The sequence below is a fragment of the Aegilops tauschii genome, chromosome 2, assembly GCF_002575655.3.
Source record: "Aegilops tauschii subsp. strangulata cultivar AL8/78 chromosome 2, Aet v6.0, whole genome shotgun sequence".
In the NCBI taxonomy this organism is placed as follows: domain Eukaryota; kingdom Viridiplantae; phylum Streptophyta; class Magnoliopsida; order Poales; family Poaceae; genus Aegilops; species Aegilops tauschii.
In genome coordinates this window covers 259,619,510-259,641,354 of record NC_053036.3, presented here as the reverse complement: position 1 = coordinate 259,641,354, position 21,845 = coordinate 259,619,510, and the positions used below count along the sequence as shown (strand labels likewise).

Genomic DNA, 21,845 nt, shown 5'->3' with positions numbered 1-21,845 from the left:
AACTTCATACCTGTTCTAGGTAAAGCAAACGTTAAGCCTGCGTAGAGTTGTACCGGTGGTCGATAGAACTTGAGGGAATATTTGTTCTACCTTTAGCTCCTCGTTGGGTTCAACACTCTTACTTATCGAAAGAGGCTACAATTGATCCCCTATACTTGTGGGTTATCATACCAATCTGAGGTTTTGAGACAAAGATTGAATACAAGAGATGAACTAGGGTTTGAGATGAGATGGTGCCGGTGAAGATTGGTCCTCCCGCAATGAGAGGATCATTAGTGATGTTGATGGCTTCGATTTCCCCCTCCCGAAGGGAAGTTTCCCCGGCGGAATCGCTCCTCCAGAGAGCAGCTCCTGCCTAGGTTCCGCCTCGAGATGCCGGCGCTTCGCCCCGAAACCTTCCTTCTCACCTTTTCTAGGTCAAATGGCATCATATAGCAGAAGATGGGATTCAAAGGCCTGCCAATGGCCTCACAAGTCCAGCGGGCGTGACCTGGGGGGTAGAGCGCGCCCCCAGGCTTGTGGCTGCCTGGTGGGTCCCTACTGTTGTTTCTTTCTCCAATAATTTTTATATATTTCAAAATAATTCTCCATCATTTTTAGGTCATTTGGAGTTATGCAGAATAAGTGTCTCTGATATAGCCCTTTCAGGTTCAGAATTCCAGTTGCCGCCAATCTCCCTCTTCATGTGAAACCTGCAAAATAAGAGAGAAAAGGCATAAAAATAGTATAATAAAGTAAAATAACATTCCAAATTGCAGTAAATATCAATAGGAATGCATGATACAAAATGGACGTATCATCGGTCTCGGCGCATGCTGGCCCACCCAACCCTACATATACTCCTTCCCATTCGCTCGTCGGATCGAACCCTAGCCACTTCACTCCACTCCCCTCCACTCACCTCCGCCACCCAAGCTCCCGTCTGGTGATCTCCGAGCTTCTCCAGCATGGCGGGCAGCGGATCCGAGCTCTACACCTCCAGATTCATCGTCCTCGAGCTCATCCCACGCGCTCCTGAGGAGGAGATGGTCGTCCAACTTGCGCTCTGCCACTCCCAAGAGGAGGCCACCCGACAGCAGCACTCAGACTCCTTCCGTCAGGAATCCATTGCGACGGTCCAAATGGTGCATGGATCCGGCACTGGGTGTGTCATCGCCGCCTCACTGGAGGCGGTGCGGTCCATTTTGCGTCCGAACGCAGTGGCAGACGCGCAACCCCTCCGTTGGCGCGCTCAGGCGATGGCCACACTATAGGCTTCGTCCAACGCAAACATGGCACGACGTGCCCGCCGGGCGAGGCGGCGGGCGCGGGAAGCGGCAACAGCCCTCGCAGGGGTGGACGTTGGCGAGGCGGAGTCACATTCTCCGACGCCCCGTATGGTGCACCAGTTCAAGCGCCTCAACCGCGTGTGATGGATGTCGCCGGCTCGTACCAGGACGGATCCATCATCAATCTGACGTCCACCGGCACCGTCAGGGTTCCAGGCCCCAACGAGGAAGATTAGCGCATGGGAGACAACGACACCTTGAATCCCATGAGCCGGCTCATGTCCCATGCCCTGCTCTACCTTACTGGCGACTGAACCAACACTTTGGGGAGCGCAGCCGGCCGCCAAACACGGGCACGGCGGAGCCGGACAAGCTCCGCTTAAAGATTGATTTATGTTGCACTAGATCATCGACGACACGCGTTGCTGCATCCGTCTGTTTTGATGTAAATACATATACATTAAAGTTTAGTTGCATATTGGTTAGTGATCGAAGAGAGAATTTTCAGAAGAAAATGGAAATATATAAAACTTAAAATATTTCAAATTACATTGCCTCGATATAGAGTGGGTTGCATATGTTGAAAGTAGCTATGATCACAAACATTGACATGGTAGAGTAACACCACCCAAATCACCGTTGAGTTTAGAATTGCCGAAAAGCAATGGGAGCACACGGAGAAATTCAATAAAATATTCCATACGCAGAAAAACAATCTAATAGCTTAAGTTCATCTTTGATCTTCCCTATTCGTGGAACTGTGTTGAGAAGCCATTGAGGAAGGTGCATACCTTTGCACAACACAACTACGACCACCAATGGCCGAAGTATGGTGAGAAGAAGATAAACAACAGTAACTTTCCCAAGTTAACAAACCTTTAGTCTCAGCGGTGATCTGCATATGTTCCAGAAAACCATCAATATCTATCACCTTGTATCATAATCCGTCTTGGCATATCATAAGTCGAAACTTCTTTAACATACCTCTCCTGATGATCGTTGGTGGTCTTTCATTCTCCCTGTCCAAATCTAACCGAAGGTGTGCATATCATAACAAATATAATAAGATAGGGAGTGTCGTGCACCAAACCATAGGAGAGATCTGGATTCCATTGTTATCACTTTCATTAGTGTTGTCCTTGTCCTCAGATTCTTTTTCGTTACATCTAGTGTTTACCATTATTATTGGAGATACTTATAGGATAGTGTATTACTATTTGACCAAGGACAGGTGAAAGTAGTTAGTTGTAGTTTTGAGTAGTTACATTGCTGCCATCCGCAGGAGAGTCAAAGCTTGTGTTGGATATAGCCTGACAGCCATGAACAATGCAATCATACATTAGGTAAATATAAATTGGACAGAAAACAACAATATTTACGGGGATACCAATTACCAAAGCAGTTTACATAATTGCATACAGGGTAATGATGGACAAAAGGGAAGTCATAAATAGAACTTATGTATGTGTATCAATATAATAATCATTCATTCAAAAGATTAAATTTACAAACCATGGTACAATTTCAACAACAAAGCCTTAGCCTTCATCAATATCTTTAATTCATGCAAAAGGAGAAAGGTCAAAGGTAACCTTGAGTCATAGAAAAAGCTTAAAATCTAAAAGGCATCGGGTTAATTAGCACAAAACACAAGCTAATTAGCATGTACCTAGCAGCTTCTAAACCTCTCAGAAGCTAAAAAATTTAACCCCAACCAAACACATGAGCTTTCAAAGCCTACTCCCTCTCCATTATTTTGCAATAGTGACTTGAAACAAATCTGTAGCAAAACGGGGAACACCAAAAATTGATTAGGAAGATAAAAGATTCCTTCTCAAAACAATGTAGTGTTTCTTATTTCATAATTGACTAATATGTTTGGTTGCTGGCGTAGAAAAACAGGTGTTTGTTGGGAAACGTAGCATGCAATTTCAAAAAAAATTCTACACTCACGCGAGATCTATCTAGGAGATGCATAGCGACGAGAGGGGGAGAGTGTGTCAACGTACCCTCGTAGACCAAAAGCGGAAGCGTTTGACAACGCGGTTGATGTAGTCGAACTTCTTCTCGTTTCGACCAATCAAGCACCGAACGTATGGCACCTCCGAGTTGTACACACGTTTAGCTCGATGACGTCCCTCGAATTCTTGATCCAGCAAAGTGTCGAGGGAGAGTTTCGTCAGCACGATGGCTGGTGACGGTGATGGTGAAGTGATCCGCGCAGGGCTTCGCCTAAGCACTACAACAATATGACCGGAGGCGTAAACTGTGGAGGGGGGGGGCGCCGCACACGACTACGAATCAGTGTTGTGTGTTCTAGCGGTGCCCCCCCCCCACATATATATAGGTGGGAGAGGGAGAGGGGCGGCAAGGGGTGCCCCAAGTAGGAGGGATCCTACTTGGGCGCCTCCTCCAAGTTGCCCCCCCCCCCTTCCATATGCATTGGAGGGGGGAAGGAAAGAGGGGAGAGGGGAAGGAAAGGGGGGGCGAATCCTCCCCTTTCGTTCTCCCTTCCTTTCCTTTCCCCCTTATTTCGGCCTATAGGGGGCGCACTAGCCCCTAAGGGGCTGGTCTGTCCCTCTCTTGGCCCATTAGGCCCATATAGTTTGCCGGGGGTTGCCCAGAACCCCTTCCGATGACCCGATACGTACCCTGTGCCCCCGGAATACTTTCGGTGTCCGAATACTATCGTCCTATATATGAATCTTTACCTCTCGACCATTTCAAGACCCTCGTCATGTCCGTGATATCATCCGGGACTCCGAACAACATTCGGTCACCAAATCACATAACTCATATAATAAAAAATCGTCATCGAATGTTAAGCGTGCGGACCCAACGGGTTCGAGAACTATGTAGACATGACCGAGACACCTCTCCGGTCAATAACCAACAGCGGAACCTGGATGCTCATATTGGTTCCTACATATTCTACGAAGATTTTGTCGGTCAAACCGTAATGACAACATACATTATTCCCTTTGTCATCGGTATGTTACTTGCCCGAGATTCGATCGTCGGTATCTTCATACCTAGTTCAATGTCGTTACCGGCAAGTCTCTTCACTCGTTCCATAATACATCATCCCGCAACTAACTCATTAGTCACATTGCTTGCAAGGCTTATCATGATGTGCATTACCGAGAGGGCCCAGAGATACCTCTCCGATACTCGGAGTGACAAATCCTAATCTCGATCTATGCCAACCCAAAAACACCTTTGGAGATACCTGTAGAGCATCTTTATAATCACCCAGTTACGTTGTGACGTTCGATAGCACACAAGGTATTCCTCCGGTATCCGGGTGTTGCATAATCTCATAGTCAAAGGAATATATATATGACATGAAGAAAGCTATAGCAATAAAACTGAACGATCAACATGCTAAGCTAACGGATGGGTCATGTCCATCACATCATTCTCCTAATGATGTGATCCCGTTCATCAAATGACAACAGATGTCTATGGTTAGGAAACTTAACCATCTTTGATTAACAAGCTAGTCTAGTAGAGACTTACTAGGGACATGGTGTTTTGTCTATGTATTCACACATGTATCAAGTTTCCGGTTAATACAATTCTAGCATGAATAATAAACATTTATCATGATATAAGGAAATATAAAATAACAACTTTATTGTTGCCTCCAGGGCATATTTCCTTCAGTGTTCACATCAATAAAATTTCTGGGGGAATTTCGTAAGGCCATTTAGTAAAGTAAACAGTAAACACCCCCGTTAGCATGTTCTAATATATAGGCATAGCTATGCCAAGAAACATTCAAGTTGACCAAAACACACTGAGCTATGACTGAATCCAAGACTTGAAAAATTCTCATTGTGTACTTTCAAATGTAGACGTCCGAGAAACCTGCTTCGACAAATCCAGTCACAGGTACATTTTAATTGGAAATTAAATTGAACAGTGACAAGCACAAAAACTCGTCTCCATCCGAAGGTCACCAATAATTCTTAACTAAGTATCTCAGTTTCACAGCAAGGTAAGAAATGAGGTTTATATTCCCCGTAAGAAGTGAGAACTACCAATCTCGTATTCTTCCTGAGATCGCTCCATCACGAAAATTCATGTAGAAGCCATGTTACATTATTCAGCTCATAGTATAAGTTTTTCAATATGACAAGGGCATGGTTTGATTAAGAAGAGGTTTAGATGTTACATTTATAAGGCTCCTAAGTTTAAACACCATCCAAGCTTGCTGCTGGAACATTCGCAAAAAAAAACTCGCTGCTGGAATAACCATGCTTGAAAGGCGCATTATTGTCAATCCATGCTGCAATTTACATAAAATGGGGAATGCAGGGAACAAAGCAATGGCAAAAAAGCGCACAGAGATAAAAGGAGAATGATACCTTTTGATAGCACTAACACTCGATGGGTGGCTACATTTTTTGTTGTTGCACATTTTCCTGTTCTGTTGTAAGTAACTGTGGCGCAATAAACAGTTCCATGGTATGAAGACATATAATCTAAGCAACAAAAAAATGCTAAAACATGGTAACATGATGTATGGTAGTCAAAGCGAAATTATCACCTTTCCCGGAGCCATCAGATTGTCAATTAAATAAAAATGACCAAATCAGAATACCCCAATTTCCAAGAATGAACACCATTTGCAGGCACACGTAATGAATTCGGTTCCATTTTCTATACACCCAAGACCCTGAATGAATCGACCACAAAGAAGATGAGTACCACCTGCACAAAATTGGGAGAGGGAGGTTCAGGACAATGTAATTGATGGGTAGAAGGGGGTCAGCTAAGGAAATAATGCATATAGAGCACAACCTACCCAAGCACCATGGCTGCGCAAGATGGAGAGGAAGTATATATGCAGGCGCAGGTAATGGATTCGATGCAGGCTCAAAGGAAGCAACGCTTACCTCCATTTAGTAGCCGCTGTGAGTGGCGCACAGCATCGGTGATGAATGCCCCTAGAACTGACGATTAATTGCCTCCTTCAATCATGGGGATCAGTTTTACTTCGTCGCCGAAGAGTCCGCTGACGCTTCGCCTCCATCTGCATCAGCGTCCGGTCCAGGAGGCTCGAACCAGCTCGACGCATGGTCTCGCCCCGTGGCCGAGAAGGGTGTGTGAGCGCGCCTCGCCTCTCCCGCAACCTCCGCTCCGCTCAACCGGTCTGGTCCTCTCACTGGATATGCCGACCGAGCTGACCGCACGTCGACCAACGCCCGAGCTGCCTATCCTCGCTCTGGATTAAACAACAATTTGGATGGAGATGTTAGATGGGCTGGCTGGCTGGCCCACATCGGACAACGATTCATAGGAGGCTCCCGAAATTGTTATCGGAGCAGCGGCCCACCACGATAGCGCTCGTTCGTAGCGAAGGATGTTAGGCTATGCGGGGTTGACAGGAAATCGAACGACGGAAAACAGCCAAACCTAAAGACCCAACGGCCACAAAGGCTAATGGCCTGAGATGGCTCAAAAAGTGCACAGTTTTAATGTCTTTAAAAATGTAGGATGTGTTTGGTATAACCAAAGGTAACGGGACTGGTAATGGAATCAGGTAGCGGTGGGATCACGACGTAATAGGAGCATTTGCTTTTCTGTTTGTTTCATGCATGTAAAGGTATCAAGTTACAGAGCTAACAAGATCTGCTGTGTAATCAGATTGCAAAAAAAACAAATAATCTCACAGAATCGAAGCTAGGAACAAGCTAACATGATCTTGACGACAATTAACTAGAGCAATAAACAAATCATGGAGAGGGATTTAGCCGGTTTACGAGCAGATCTGGGGGGTCCAAGGAAGAGGGATAAGAAGGGGTCGTCCTCAAGCCCGTCCTTGTCGGCTTCGATGGGGTTCCTCACCGAGATGCAGGCCATGGAGGGATATCCGGCTAGCTACATGCCATGGAGGCATCTCCGGCGGCTGGAAGGAGAGAAGTGGTGGCACTAACCTGTGACGCCCGGATAATTAAGCTACAACAACCCTCTGCTAATGATGCCACATCACTTCGATTACTGTTGCTAATCCCGCGTTAGTTCGAAACCGATTCAAATTCAAATTCAAAATCAAGCAGACAAAAAAACTTTTCAAATATTAAAACTAAAATGTTCGGAGTGAACCAAAAATTTCATAGGAAATTATGGTGGAGAAACCACACCTTTATAAAAAAATTAAATACTATAAACTGAATAAAACAGTAGCGAAAACTATTATTTAAGTACTTTTAACTATTAAATAATTACAAAACTATTTTAGCTTGGGTAGAAAATTAATGTGGCGGTGATATATTTGATGATACTAATTTAGGTGCTAACTTGGTATTAAAAAATCTAAAATAACATAAACTAAAATAAAACAAAAAAATAGAACAAAACAGAAGACCTAAGCTACTGGGCACTTTTGGCCCATCTAGCAACTTACCCAGGTCAGCCCATCTCTCCCTCCTTCAACCTGTAGCAGGGGCATTGTGGAGCACATCCACGGACGCCATGGCGTCATGGCGCACATCCGCGCCCCCTCGCCCTCCTTAACATCGCCAGGCCCCTTCCCTCGATCCCCTCCTAACCCTAGCACCAACCACTCCCTCCCTCACTCCCTGTCACTGTCTCCCGAACGCCTCTGACGCCGCGGCGCCGTCGATCCCGCGGTCTCCATCCACCCCACGCCTCACGGAGACACCCCAGAGGACCACCGTCGTCGTCCATGTCGGCTCCGCCCTTCGGCTCAAGCCGAGGCCCTCTCCATCAACGGGACCGAACCCTGCTTCAACCTCTGCCGCCGGTCGTCTTCGTCGGAACTGCCACTGAAGCGCCGCCCCGTCCACCCCGAGCGCGCCCCGACCTCCCCGTGGTGAGCCACCGCCATCCCCCGCTTTTCCCCTTCGCCCTGTTGCCGAAGCCCCCGCCGTAGGCCGCCTCTGCCCACCGCACGCCCACGCGCCTCACCCGAGCAACCTGCACCCGCCCCGTGCTCGCCCGTGGCGCGCGCTCGTGGCCACGCCCAGCCGCCTCCTAGACGCGCTGCCGTCGTGCTCCGGCCGCCTGGACAGCCCAGAGCCCGTGCGTGGCCTCGCCCAGCCTCCCGCACTCTGTCACCGCTGCTTCTGCGTTCTGTTGCTAACACTGCTGCTGCCTCCTCTTCCCTGCTGCTCATGTCGCGCGCCGTGCTCGCGCACCGCTGCCGGCTGCGCCCCTGGCCTCGCCTGGCCCGCGCCCGCGCTCCCCCTGTTGCTCGCCATAGTTGCCGCTGCAGCCGCTGCCGCTTCTGCTATCATGGTCGGCCCTTGCCGCGAGCAGGCAGGCCCCCAGGTCGGTTGTGTCCCTGCTAGATCGGGCCGGCCCTTAATGATTGGGGATTAGCCCCCTGTTAAGTTATTTTTTTAGTTGGTGTTTAGTTAAACTGCTTAACTAAAATATTTTCAATAGATGTACACTGACACGTGGGCCACCCTCTAATAATCCCTAAATTAGGAATTAACTAAACCCTGTTAGAAAACTACAGAGTATGACAACTGGGCCCCACCTGCCATATTTGACTAGTCAACAGTCAAACCAGTTGACTGTTGAATGGGCTGTTGACTTGGTCAACTGGGCCCTCTGGACCCACCACTCAGCCTCTCGGTGGGTTTACTTTTGGGTACGCTAGCAAATTCTATTTTTAATTTCTAATTAATAATAAATCCAGGAATTTTAGAAAAACTTTAAAATTTTAGAAAATCATAGAAAATAATCCGTAACTCGGATGAAAATACTTTGTACATGAAAATTGCTCATAACGACGAGACAAATCCGAATACGTAGCTCGTTTGTCCGCCACACATCCCTAGCATAGTGAACACACAACTTTCCCTCTCCGGTTCATCTACCCGAAAACGCGAAACACCGGGATACTTTCCCGGATGTTTCCCCCTTCGCCGGTATCACCTCCTACTGCGTTAGGGCACACCTAGCACCGCTCATTGTCATGTCATGCATCGTCATGCTTATGTTTGCATTATATTTATTGTTTCTTCCCCTCTTCTCTCTCTAGGCATCGAGACCGACGCCGCTGCTACCCAGTACGACTACGGTGTTGACGACCCCTCCTGGGTTCCCGACGGCCCTCGACTGTTACTTTGTGGCGGAGCGACAGGGCAGGTTGAGACCACGTACGTGAGATTAACCGAAATCAGTAACATGCTACACTACTCTAATGCAAGCAGTATAGAGAAGAATAGGCGATATCTGGTGATCAAGGGGGGGGGCTTGCCTGGTTGCTCTGGCAAGAAGGGTTCATCGTCGATGTAGTCGAGCCCAGGGGTACCGGCATCGGTCTCAGGGTCTACCGGAAAGAAGTAACGAAGGGGGAACACAATAAATAACAGAGCAATTGAAGCATCACAAAGCATAACATGACAAACGCGGTGCTAGATGTGCCCTAACGCGGTAGTAGGTGATATCGGTAAAGGGGGGAACATCCGGGAAAGTATTACCGGTGTTTCGCGTTTTCGGACAGATGAACCGGAGGGGGAAAGTTGCATGTTTGCTATGCTAGGGATGTGTGGCGGGCGAACGGGCTGCGTATCCGGATTCGATGGATTTTCCTGAGCAACTTTCATGTAGAAAGTATTTTCATCCAAGATACGGATTATTTTATATGATTTTCTAAAGATTTAATCATTTTAGGATTTATTTAATCATTTTAAATCAACATTATCCAGAATAGTAAAAGATGACGTCAGCATGACATCATGCTGATGTCAGCAGTCAACTGTGCAGTTGACTGGGTCAACTACGTGTGGGTCCCGCATGTCATACACTGCTTAGTTTAATTAGGGTTTAGCTAATTAATTGATGTTTAATTAAATTAACTAATTAATTAGATTAATTTAAACAGGATTAATTAACTTAATTAATTTAGTTAATTAATTAATTAATTAAATTTATTTTTATTATTTGCTTTATTTATATTATTATTTATTATTATTTTTAAATTCTTTTTTTAAACACGTTCTGGGCAGTGGGCCCCGTTTGGCAGTGGCCAAGAGGCCTATGCGGGTTTGGTTCAGCGGGTGCGGGCGCACCCGAGCGAGCGCTCGCCCGCAGGGCGGGACGAGGCCAGCGAGGCCGGGCGGTCAACGGAGGGGGACGCCGGCGGAAGAGCAGCAGGGCAGCGCCGAGTGGGGCCGCGGGCCAGAGGGGGACTGGCCGTGGCCGAGCCAGACGGCCGGGATGAGGCACGGGCGCCAGGGCGCGGGGGAGGTCAACGCGGCCGCGGGTCGAGCTCGTGTCCATGGTGGATGGCGGGCGAGATGGCGCAGAGAGGAGGACGGGGGTGCGGTGAGCGCGGTGAGCGCGTTCGGGGCCCGGGTCGGCGAGTGTGCACGGCGATGGAGGGGCAGAGGAGGATGGGGGAAGGCCCGGGGCCTCACCGGGGTTCGCAGGGTCCAGGGCAGCGGTGCTTGAGGTGGTCCGGCGAGGAGGAGACGAGGAGGAGGACGGTGAGGCGGCGACAAGGTCCGGCGACGGCGTGGCAGCTCTGGGGCGACGGCGGTAGTCCTCGAGCGCGGGTGTGCTCGCTGAGGCCGCGAGGAAGAGATGGGGACGGGGGCGGCGACGGATGACGACGAGGTCGAGGCGGCGAGGGGCTCCGGCGAGGTCGCCAACAGGACGCGCGAGGCCGGGGGGTGGGTAGGAGGCGCACGGGGTGGCCGTCGGCCCGATCCCGATCTGGATCGGGGGAGGGGCAGAGGAAGGACACGAGGGAGAGGGGATCGTGGGGGGTCGTGGGGGGGTGTGCGCTAGGGTTTGGGTATAGGTGTGGGGTTATCCGGCCGGGGTGGGCCGGCTGGGCCGCGTGGGTGGCCAGCTGGGCCAGGAGGCCCAGCGGGGGGGGGTCTTTTGTTTTTGTTTTTTTTCTGTTTTTGTTCTACTTTTCTTTTATTATTATTATTATTATTCTATTTCTTTTCGGTTTTCTATTATTTTTGTTTTATAAAATTTAAAAGCAACAACTAATTTGGTGTTATTAAATAGGTCATAGCCCCAAATATTTTGGCACTTTAAATAAAGTATTTTGCATTTGCTTGCTATTTTAAAAGCATTTTAGATAATTGTTTTATCGCTGTTTTAGTTTATTTAGTGCATTTAAGTATTTTATTAAGAGATGATTTCTTCACCAACATTTATTATGGATTATTTGACACATTAGGAAGAATTTAGTTTTGACTTTTGAAAACTTTAATTGTTTTGACTTTAATTCAAATTTGAATTTGGATCGGTTCTAAACTAACGCGAGATTAGCGACACTAATCGTGGTGACGTGGCACCATTAGCAGAGTTTCACTGTAGCTTAACTATTCGGGCGTCACACCACGTACGTGAGAGGTGGGCCTGGCCCTGGTCGGCGTCCGCAGTTACATCAATTAACACACTTAACGAGATCCTAGTATTTGATCTGAGTCTGGCCACTGGCCTATACGCACTAACCAACTACGCGGGAACAGTTATGGGCACTCGACGTCGTGGTATCAGTCGAAGCCTTCTTGACGTCAGCGACTGAGCGGCGCACCGGATTGGACCGGAACTCCTACTCTTGTATTAGGGAGGCTAGGTCTGCTTCCAGCCACCCACGCAACATGTAGGTGTGCAATGGGCGATGGGCCCAGACCCCTGCGCGCTTAGGATTTAGACCGGCGTGCTGACCTCTCTGTTGTGCCTAGGTAGGGCTGCGACGTGTTGATCTTCCGAGGCCGGGCATGACCCAGGAAAGTGTGTCCGGCCAGAGGGATATAGCGTGTTGGGTAATATGGTGCACCCCTGTAGGGAAGTTTATCTATTCGAATAACTGTGATCCTCGGTAATAGGACGACCCGGAGTTGTACCTCGACCTTATGACAACTAGAACCGGATACTTAATAAAACACACCCTTTCAAGTGCCAGATACAATCCGGTGATCGCTCTCTCACAGGGCAACGAGGAGAGAATCGCCGGGTAGGATTATGCTATGCGATGATACTTGGTGAACTTACCATCTACTCTCTTCTACATGCTGCAAGATGGAGGCTGCCAGAAGCATAGTCTTCGGCAGGACTAGCTATCCCCCTTTTATTCTAGCATTCTGCAGTTCAGTCCACCGATATTGCCCCTTTACACTGATACTCATGCATATGTAGTGTAGATCCTTGCTTGCGAGTACTTTGGATGAGTACTCACGGTTGCTTTTCTCCCTCTTTTCCCCTTTTCCATTCTTCTCGGTTGTCGCAACCAGATGCTGGAGCCCAGGAGTCAGACGTCACCTTCGACGACTCCTACTACACCGGAGGTGCCTACTACTACGTGCAGGCCGCTGACGACGACCAGGAGTAGTTTAGGAGGATCCCAGGCAGGAGGCTTGCGCCTCTTTCGATCTGTATCCTAGTTTGTGCTAGCCATCTTATGGTAACTTGTTTAACTTATGTCTGTACTCAGATATTGTTTCTTCCACTGACTCGTGTATGATCGAGCACTTGTATTCGAGCCCTCGAGGCCCCTGGCTTGTATTATGATGCTTGTATGGCTTTTTTATTTTAGAGTTGTGTTGTGATATCTTTCCGTGAGTCCCTGATCTTGATCGTACACATTTGCGTGTATGATTAGTGTACGATTGAATGGGGGCGTCACAAGTTGGTATCAGAGCCGACTGCCTGTAGGAATCCCCTTCCAAACTCCTTGGACGAAGTTGAGTATAGTGAGTGAAAACTGTTTTACTAACATGGTTGTGTGGCTTACGGGCCCACATCGTCATTGGGTGGTATTAGGATCTTTTACTCCTCGATCTTTACTTTGGGACTCTAATATCTCTTCTATTCGGGTTAAATGATTTTTGCTAACCCTAACTCTAGGATCTCGTAACTACTTTCTCCCGGAGAGCCCCTTCAGTCCAGATGATGGCTTAATTCATTAGAAGACCCCGAAGATACTCTCCGATGTTATCCCGAGAACTTGTGTTCATCGCGTTTGCAATTCCCCCTCCATCGTCAACCCTTACGGATAACTACATGCACATGCCATTCTTACACTCATCCCCAGTTGGTCTTGTTATTACAAGATGCATCGAATTATTCTTCGACTTTTAAGAATCTCTTGAGCCATTGCCTTACAAATCTTTGCCGCATGAATACCCCTACTAATAATTCCTCGCACTTATCGAGTATTTGCTCATTCCCAGTTGTTCATGTGTTTCGCAAAAGACTTCGAAATACCATTCGATCTTCCAAAAATAATGAGCAGCCTATTGCTCTTGAAATTCTTCCTTGCTTGCATTATGGTTAAATCCCACAAGTATAGTAATCTTATTGGCAGCCTTTGTCACTATCATTTTGAGTCCATTGATTCAATATGTTGCGAATGCTCGCAATCCTCAATTAGATCCTAGAATTCATCCTTTCAGCTCAGACGTCATTTTAAACATGAGCTGGTTCTCGACCAATCGAGTTATCGTCGAATGTGCCCCTAAGTTTTTTCAACTTTTCCATCCTTGATCAGGGCGACTGCTTCTGATCCCTTGATTTGTAAATCACAATCCTTTCCATCCGAGCTTTGAATTAGTCAGTTGTTTCTATAATCCAATGCCTTTGCATTGTTTCTTCCTCTGATTGTGCGTCGTGCTCACATCAGCTCCGTTATGGACCATCAGATCCTTTGTTGAATTATCATCCGACAGTGTCCTTCATATACGAAAACCTCGAGAAGTTCTTTTCCCTTATACATAATACCATTGGTAAATCCAATTCTCTGATTTGGCCAACTATGCTCTGCTTTTGAGCTGGTGATATTTACTATTGAAGCTTGTGGTATATGCTTCCACGATACCCTGATGGGTTGAACCTATGCCTTCCTTAATATGTGTGAACTCGAAAGTTTTCACGAGTCATAATCTTCTTGTATTTTGCCATATAAAATTTCAACACTACAACTTCTTCGAAAATGAGAAGTGAATGAAAGGTTATGCATTGGACAAGTGGGAGTCGACCTTGAACTTTGTGTTCATGCCCATGGACACGATGTAGATCGTATCATTAAAGCTTCTATTCAATTAAATATTCCCTTTGTATAAGTTTATCTTATATCTGGGATCTGACATTTTTGCAATCGTGGTTCCGACCATGTTCTCCTTTTAAATACCATTTATCAGACAAGTTGAAGTACTTGTCTTCTGCAGATCATTGCACCTGTCCAACCTTTACTTTGATCTACTGTCGAGTATTACACTCTGGTATCTCATGGAACTGCATAACTTCTTATGGGTTCTTCATCAACTGTTATTTCTCACCGATTCCAATTTTCTTGGGTTCTGGGTTGTCGTCAGCCGAGAACAATGGTAAGTGAATCAATTCCGCACTCCGATTCAATAACTCTAAGAAATCTTTGTTGCTTATGAGTTTATTAATCCTTCAAGTCATTCCTAGTCTGATCGGCTATATCATTATCGTGCAACTTTTTAACTGTGCTACTTGGTCCTTCTTCCCGGAGCACAATTTTCGACGATGAGCTAAGTTTACATCGACTTTCCCCGTCATATCATTTCGCCTTGAACAGCAAGCTTGATTTTGAGTATGTGACGTACCCATCGTTCCAAGAACCTTTCGCTTCATCATTCCTTTGACTTGATGTCATCGCCGAGCGATTGCATCTTCATGGAGCCTCTCGACAAAATTTGTCGTGATCATCATCAACATTTTGACTCCTTCCAGGATACCAATCGAATTCATGATGAGAAATACCATCCTTGCCCCTCAATGATTTGTGTTATCATCGACAACCATTCTTGCCTTCCCCCCCCCCCCAACACAAACTTGTTCCTATTTTGTGTTGTACCTAGAGGTCCTTTCTATCCAACTTATGTTATGATTCTACCTTGGAGTATTACTGACTTGTATGTCAAGAATGTTGTGAGAATTTCACCACCTCTTAAGAAATTCTTGATGCAGTGATGCTTCTCGCCATCACCATTCTTTCTTGGCCCCCGTGTTGAGTGAGCTCTGTTGTGAGAATTTAATATCTCTGGCAACCCTATTGTTTCGAAGTGAATGGTCGATAGTTCCGTTATCAAATCATCATTCTAACTTTGATCGTCCTACTTGGTCGATATTTCCAGGTGCATTTTCTTTCAATATTTAATTGTGGATGTTCTCATCGAACATACCTCATTATATACTTCGGTGTGTCCAATGCTATCACCTTGTTCACTTAATTGTGCGAATCCATCTTTTTTGAAATCTCGAGGAATTGTCTCTGAGTCCATAAGCCACCCCCTCACCCCTTTCCTTGGTTTAATGATGAACTCTTGTTTCAGAACTCACCTCCATAGTTCATTTCCGAGAATCTAACAATGTCATCTTGTCAATTGTGTCACACCTTTTCTTCTCACGAATGCTGAGTTTGAGGTATCCTAACACCAATCAGATCTGAATCTCGGTCAGTTATGATGGTTGGAACATATTTCCAAGAGTTATAACATTGGTCTTTATATGACCCGGTAAGATGGTGTCATGCCTAGCACACCTGGCCGGATGACCTATTTATATAGTATCCTCTTTACTAAGGTTAGCCATTCTTCCATGAGGAAATAGTAAGACTTTTTCTATAAGTTGTTCCTGATGAATCCTTTGAGTATCCAAGTCCGGCCTTTGCTTGAAGACCATGTCAATGCTATCTCGAAGCATGTTTGCGGTACTCCGATCTTCAATAAGAACAATTGAAGCACAATGCTAAATTTTCTTTAACAATTATCCTAACACCGTTGTATGGGTAATGTCATGAAATTTCTCTCCCCTCACCTAAAGTGTTTTCTACTTTAAATCATGTCATGGTTATCATGCTCTACTTGTCCTTGGGAAGTATATACCCCTGAAATATGTGTTTGATTAGGTTGGAAAAGCGGTAGGCATAAGCGAGGCGGTTGGCCTTCGCCTAGTGCCTAGGCGGTGCCTAAGCGCCCTAGGCGCGGCCTAGGCGGTAATATAGTTTTTACTCGTAGTGTATTTGTGATTATTATATGGTTGTTGGTATTAGTTTAGGGCATATAAATAAGTTAACTACCGTCTACTACCATTGGAATATAACCAGTTTGGTGTATCAGTGCAGTATGTGGCATGATTTCTTGCTTGGGTAGGCAATTCCTTGCTTGCCCTGCCTAGACCTCCATTTATGCCCTAGGCGAGGCGTTTGGCCATTGCCAGGCGCCTAGGCGCGCCTAAGCGCCTCCTAGGCACTGCCTTTTCCAACATAGTATGAACACATTTTCTTTTCCATTGTTTTGTTTAATCTGATAATCACAATTTCCTTTCCATTGTTTTGTTTAATCTTTCTTATAACCCGACTTAACTAAGCAATAATATTCTCGTGCTTATGTAAGCACCTCGGTGTATAATTATGTCAGCAAGACCCTGTTACTATTGTTGATGACATTCCGGTAGCCACTGATGGACGAGAACTTTGCCTATTGGTCCGCCTCGTTCAACGAGCAGGAAAATGGTTCTCTTCGTCCCTCGCCCTTGGTACCGACATAACTGACAACCTACCCTCTGGCATGCCTTGCTATCATGACGTGCAAGATGTCACCGCTCCTTCTACTTTTACTTTTAACCCACATGGTGGGCCCATAATCCACAATTCCACAGGATCGAAACCTGACTCTCCTGTACACCCCTGTTTCTAAAGTTATTCCTCACGCTTGGCTTCGTATGAAAGATCACGAGGCACCTTCCTAGTGATCTATTCTGGTATCAGGCGCATACTTATTCTCGTTGCTCTGGACCCCTTCACACTTTGTTTCAGACATCGAATGATTGTCTATCCGTTTGAAACTTCTTATTGTACCTTCTTACTTCCCTCCCAACGTGTTTTATTGGTTCAACTCGAGAGATAATCATGTGCTCATTCATGGGATAACCCCCAGATGATTAACCCTTATATCATCCTATCGTTGTCCAGCTGCCCCTTACCTATTCGTAAGTACGATGAAGACCCCGAAGAAAGGATGACGACTTCATCAGGATGACCTGAAGCAGACAAATGAAGACGTCAATGTAATGGATCGACCTCTTCGAGAAGATCAACCAACACCGAGAAAACCAGTTAGAATTTCGTAACCAAATCCCTTCCCCCTTACTCCCGCTCCTAAATCTCGGGACGAGATTTCTTGTAGTGGAGGAGAATTGTGACGCCCGGATAATTAAGCTACAACAACCCTCTGCTAATGATGCCACATCACTTCGATTACTGTTGCTAATCTCGCGTTAGTTCGAAACCTATTCAAATTCAAATTCAAAATCAAGCAGACAATAAAACTTTTCAAATATTAAAACTAAAATGTTCGGAGTGAACCAAATATTTCATAGGAAATTATGGTGGAGAAACCACACCTTTATAAAATGTTTAAATACTATAAGCTGAATAAAACAGTAGCGAAAACTATTATTTAAGTAGTTTAACTATTAAATAATTACGAAACTATTTTAGCTTGGGTAGCAAATTAATGTGGCAGTGATATATTTGATGATACTAATTTAGGTGCTAACTTGGTATTAAAAAAACTAAAATAACAAAAACTAAAAAAACAAAAACACAATAGAACAAACAAAAGACCTAAGCTACTGGGCACTTTTGGCCCATCTAGCAACTTACCCAGGTCAGCCCATCTCTCCCTCCTTCAACCTGTAGCAGGGGCATCGTGGAGCAGATCCACGGACTCCATGGCGTCGTGGCGCACATCCGCGCCCCCCACGCCCTACTTAACATCGCCAGGCCCCCTCCCTCGATCCCCTCCTAACCCTACACTACAAAAAAAATACACTTCCGTGATGATACGTGTTTGTCACAGTAGGTCGCGTTTTTTGTCATGCATGTACATCCATGACAAATTTATGACAGAATCTAGATAGTCATACCTGTGTTGTCGTAGAAGTGTTCCATGACATTACCAAAATTATCATCACGGAAGTGTCCACTTCCATGACGATAAATCGCGCGTCACAGAAGTGCTTTCGTCAAGGGTGACCGACACGTGGCATCCACCGTAACGGAACGCCGTTAAGCTATCGGGTCGGGTTTTGGATCCGATAACCCGTTAATAGCCCCGACCAATGGGGATTTTCCACGTGTAAAATCATCATTGGCTGGAGGAGACACGTGTTAGGTCCGCGTTGGCACAGGTGTCACTCATCCAATGGGCGAGACGCACCTATGATATGTTGACACGTGGACCGGCCCATCAAGTTTAAATGGGCCGGTCCAACTGAAGGCCCACAAGATTTTACGGACCATAATGGGCCGGCCCAGCTAAAGGCCCACGAGATTTTGCGGACCATAATGGGCTGGCCCAGCTAAAGGCCCACAAGATTTTGCGGGCCATAATGGGACGGCCTAGGTAAAGGCCCACAAGATTTTTGTGTGCCATAATGGGCTGGCCCAGGTAAAGGCCCACAAGATTCTTGCGGATCATAATGGGCCGGCCCAGCTAAAGGCCCACGAGATTTCGCCGACATTAATGGGTCGGCCCAGCTGTAGGCCCACAAGATTTTGAGGACCCTAGTAGGCCGGCCCATTAACTGGCTGCCATGTTTTGGGCCAAATGCTGGCCCATATTTGATCCGATCCATTAATGGCCTGCCACGCTCCGGGCCTAATAGTGGCCCATATGAGATCCGGCCCGTTAAAAGCCTACCACGTTCTGGGCCAAATTACGGCCCAGATCAGGTCCGGCCCTTTAAGAGGCTTTGGGCTCAATTATGGCCCATATCAGATTCGGCCCGTCAACTGGACACTATGCTTTTGGGCCCACTTACTAAAGGCCCAGTTAGTAATTCGGCCTGATATTAGTTTTGGCCTGTTAAAGGCCCGTTTAACATTTCGGCCCTATATTAATTTCGGCCTGTTAAAAGCCCGTCATATAGTTGGGCCTAACTACGGCCCGGTTTGCATCCGGCCTGCTCGCAGCCGATATCTGATTGGGCCAAACAAGGACCGAGACAATTTTGGCCTGTTAAAAGCCCGTGATTTGATTCGCACAATCATGGGCCGGGGTTCATTTCGGGCTGTTGCCGGCCCGTGAGCTGTTCGGCACGTTTCAGGCCCAACCTACATCGTGATTGCATGACGACCCGATTATGTACCGTAATTTTACGGTTTGGCCGGTTTACTGCGAAGACAGGATATATATATACAGTAAAATAACTGCAGCATCGTGAATAAGAAAAAACCTAGACTATACAATAAAGAAATTACGGCATATTACATCCACTGGGCATCAAAGTTCGCCACTATGATAATAAAGCACAAGCAGACAGCAGATTACATACACTGGGCATCAAAGATCGCCACAAGTGCAAATAAACACGCCGACAAAATAATATACAAAACCGACAGCACTTCAATAGAGTTGAAGAAAGGTTAGCCCTGCTGGGGAGCTGCAGCGCAAGCAGCTGAGCAAGATGATGAGACTGCGCTTGTTCAACACTTCTATCTTCCTCACTCTGAAAGATAAACAAGCAGACAGATGACAGGTTTTGCACATAAAAGTATCAGTGCTGATAATTCATCACATTTCTTACTGACGAGTAAAGTGACACAGTTTAAAATTGCATTAACACAATATGGTATTGTTCAGGTCAAGACATGGCAGGAAATGACATTGTGAAGGAGTTGGCAGCTTCACGACACCACTGGATTACAGATCAAGAACTCATAAGTATCAATGGTTAGTGTGCTGTCAATTTATACCATTTCAGATTGGCAAATAAAGAGACTGTTTAAATAATAGTAGAATGATATGACATTGTTCATAGTTAAGACATTGCAGAATATGACATTGTGCTGTAGTGAGTAGGTTCACCACACCACTGGATTACGGATGAAGAACAGAAGCATACATGCAGTGCAAAAGAAGATCACTTGCTCTGTATAGTTTAATTTACATGGTATGAAGAAGGAACTTGGTTGTACAACTGAAAACTTAAATTGAGAAAGGACAAACTTTTGTTTATGAACTACAGAATAAACTTTAAACAAGCAATTTGATGCAAACACCAAAAATAAACAGCTGTTGCAGTCATGCCTAACCAAATATATACAACAAAGTTTGAAGGCTTGAGATGGACAAACTTACATTATTGGTGAAGATAGGCTCTATAAAGGCCTTGTCCATGCTGATGGGGGGGCAATTCAAGAAGTTTACCACAGAATCTTCTTCAAAAGCATTGCCTTTATTCTACATTTTGTTAAGAGTAAATATAGATGTGATAATATCCGAAAAAATGGAGAATATTTAAGATAAGATGAAGAGTGATGCTACATAACCAAGTAGCTATAAATGTAAGTGCAGCGATACAGGCAAAAGGTATAGCCAAGAGCAATGCACAGCTAAACTTTTTCAGTACCAACCTTATGGTAAGCGTAAATATAGATCTGATGTGTAGAAAATGGAGGGCAAAGGAAAATAAGCTGCAGAGTGATGGTACATGAACAACTACCTGTCATTATAAGTACACTGATAAAGGACAACATGTACTTACAAGAACAATGCAGAGCTAAAAAAACATTGGCATTGGATATATTCTACACTAATGTAACCATTCATACAGATCAGATAATTTGGAGCGAACAATTGATAAGCAAGCTATCATGCATACTGCTGTCACATAATGAACCAGGTATGTATGCAAGTATAGTGATACAGGACAACAGGTACTAACAAGAGCAAAGCAGCGGGCAGCATATTTGCGATATCCTGTTGTTCTTGTCAAACCGGAATTCTTCTTCGAGCAGATTTCCTGCAAAAAAGATCCGTAAGGCACATGCGGAAAAGTAGAAGTTCAAATTGTCATGTGATTTCATAGAAAGTACCTCATCCTGGGAACGAGACCAGTGCATAACAAGGTTTTTCCATTCAATGTCTTCTAAATTTAGCACAGGAGACTTCACCGGAAATTCATTTATAGACTTGCCATCAAAGTGTGATTTCCTCAGGTAACACCGATACTGCTGCAATGCTTCCTTGAAAATCACAAGCAAGCTTTGCTCGTCATGACTATCCAGATTGACCCTCGCCTAGTTACAGCAATGTAATGTAAATCATTGATGTGTTCAATCAGCAGAAAACAGGAAAATAATAACCAAGAATAATAGCACTTACACGTAAGTTGGACAGGAAGATGTGAAAATGGTGTTTGTCTTCACAATAATCTTCCCATGATGGGAATATATGCACGTAGTCCCTAACAACATTGAAAGCATTGTCTTTTAAACTGGGAATAAATGGAATGGGGTTCCAATCTGCAGGAATTGGCCGTCTCTGCAGTTGGGATAGGTCTTCGGCCGGTGGACTTGCTGTACTTTTTGCTGGAGTGGGATTTTTCTGTGGTACAGCTGGTGCTATGGCAAATGAAATTAGTATACCTTTTGCTGGAGTGCAGGTCCTGTGTGGTGGGGCTAGTGGTGTGGCCAGTGAAGTATGGGTACAGTCTGCTAGAGTCGGTCCTACGTTTTGTGTCACTGGTTGTACAGCCAATATAAGTGGGGTGATGTCTGATTTCTCCGGCACCACCACGTTTTTCAAGGACTTTGCT

General features: G+C 45.7%; 1 long non-coding RNA gene across 1 annotated transcript; it reads right to left on the bottom strand.

The window, feature by feature from the left end:
- Window positions 1-1,772: 1,772 nt before the first annotated feature.
- LOC123497075 (uncharacterized) lies at window positions 1,773-6,499 on the bottom strand. Its single transcript, XR_012202436.1, has 5 exons — window positions 6,170-6,499; window positions 5,821-5,984; window positions 3,278-5,713; window positions 2,253-3,048; window positions 1,773-2,163 (listed from the first exon to the last, which is right to left on the bottom strand). It is a non-coding gene; the product is annotated as an uncharacterized lncRNA (long non-coding RNA).
- Between the last annotated feature and the right edge of the window lie 15,346 nt (window positions 6,500-21,845).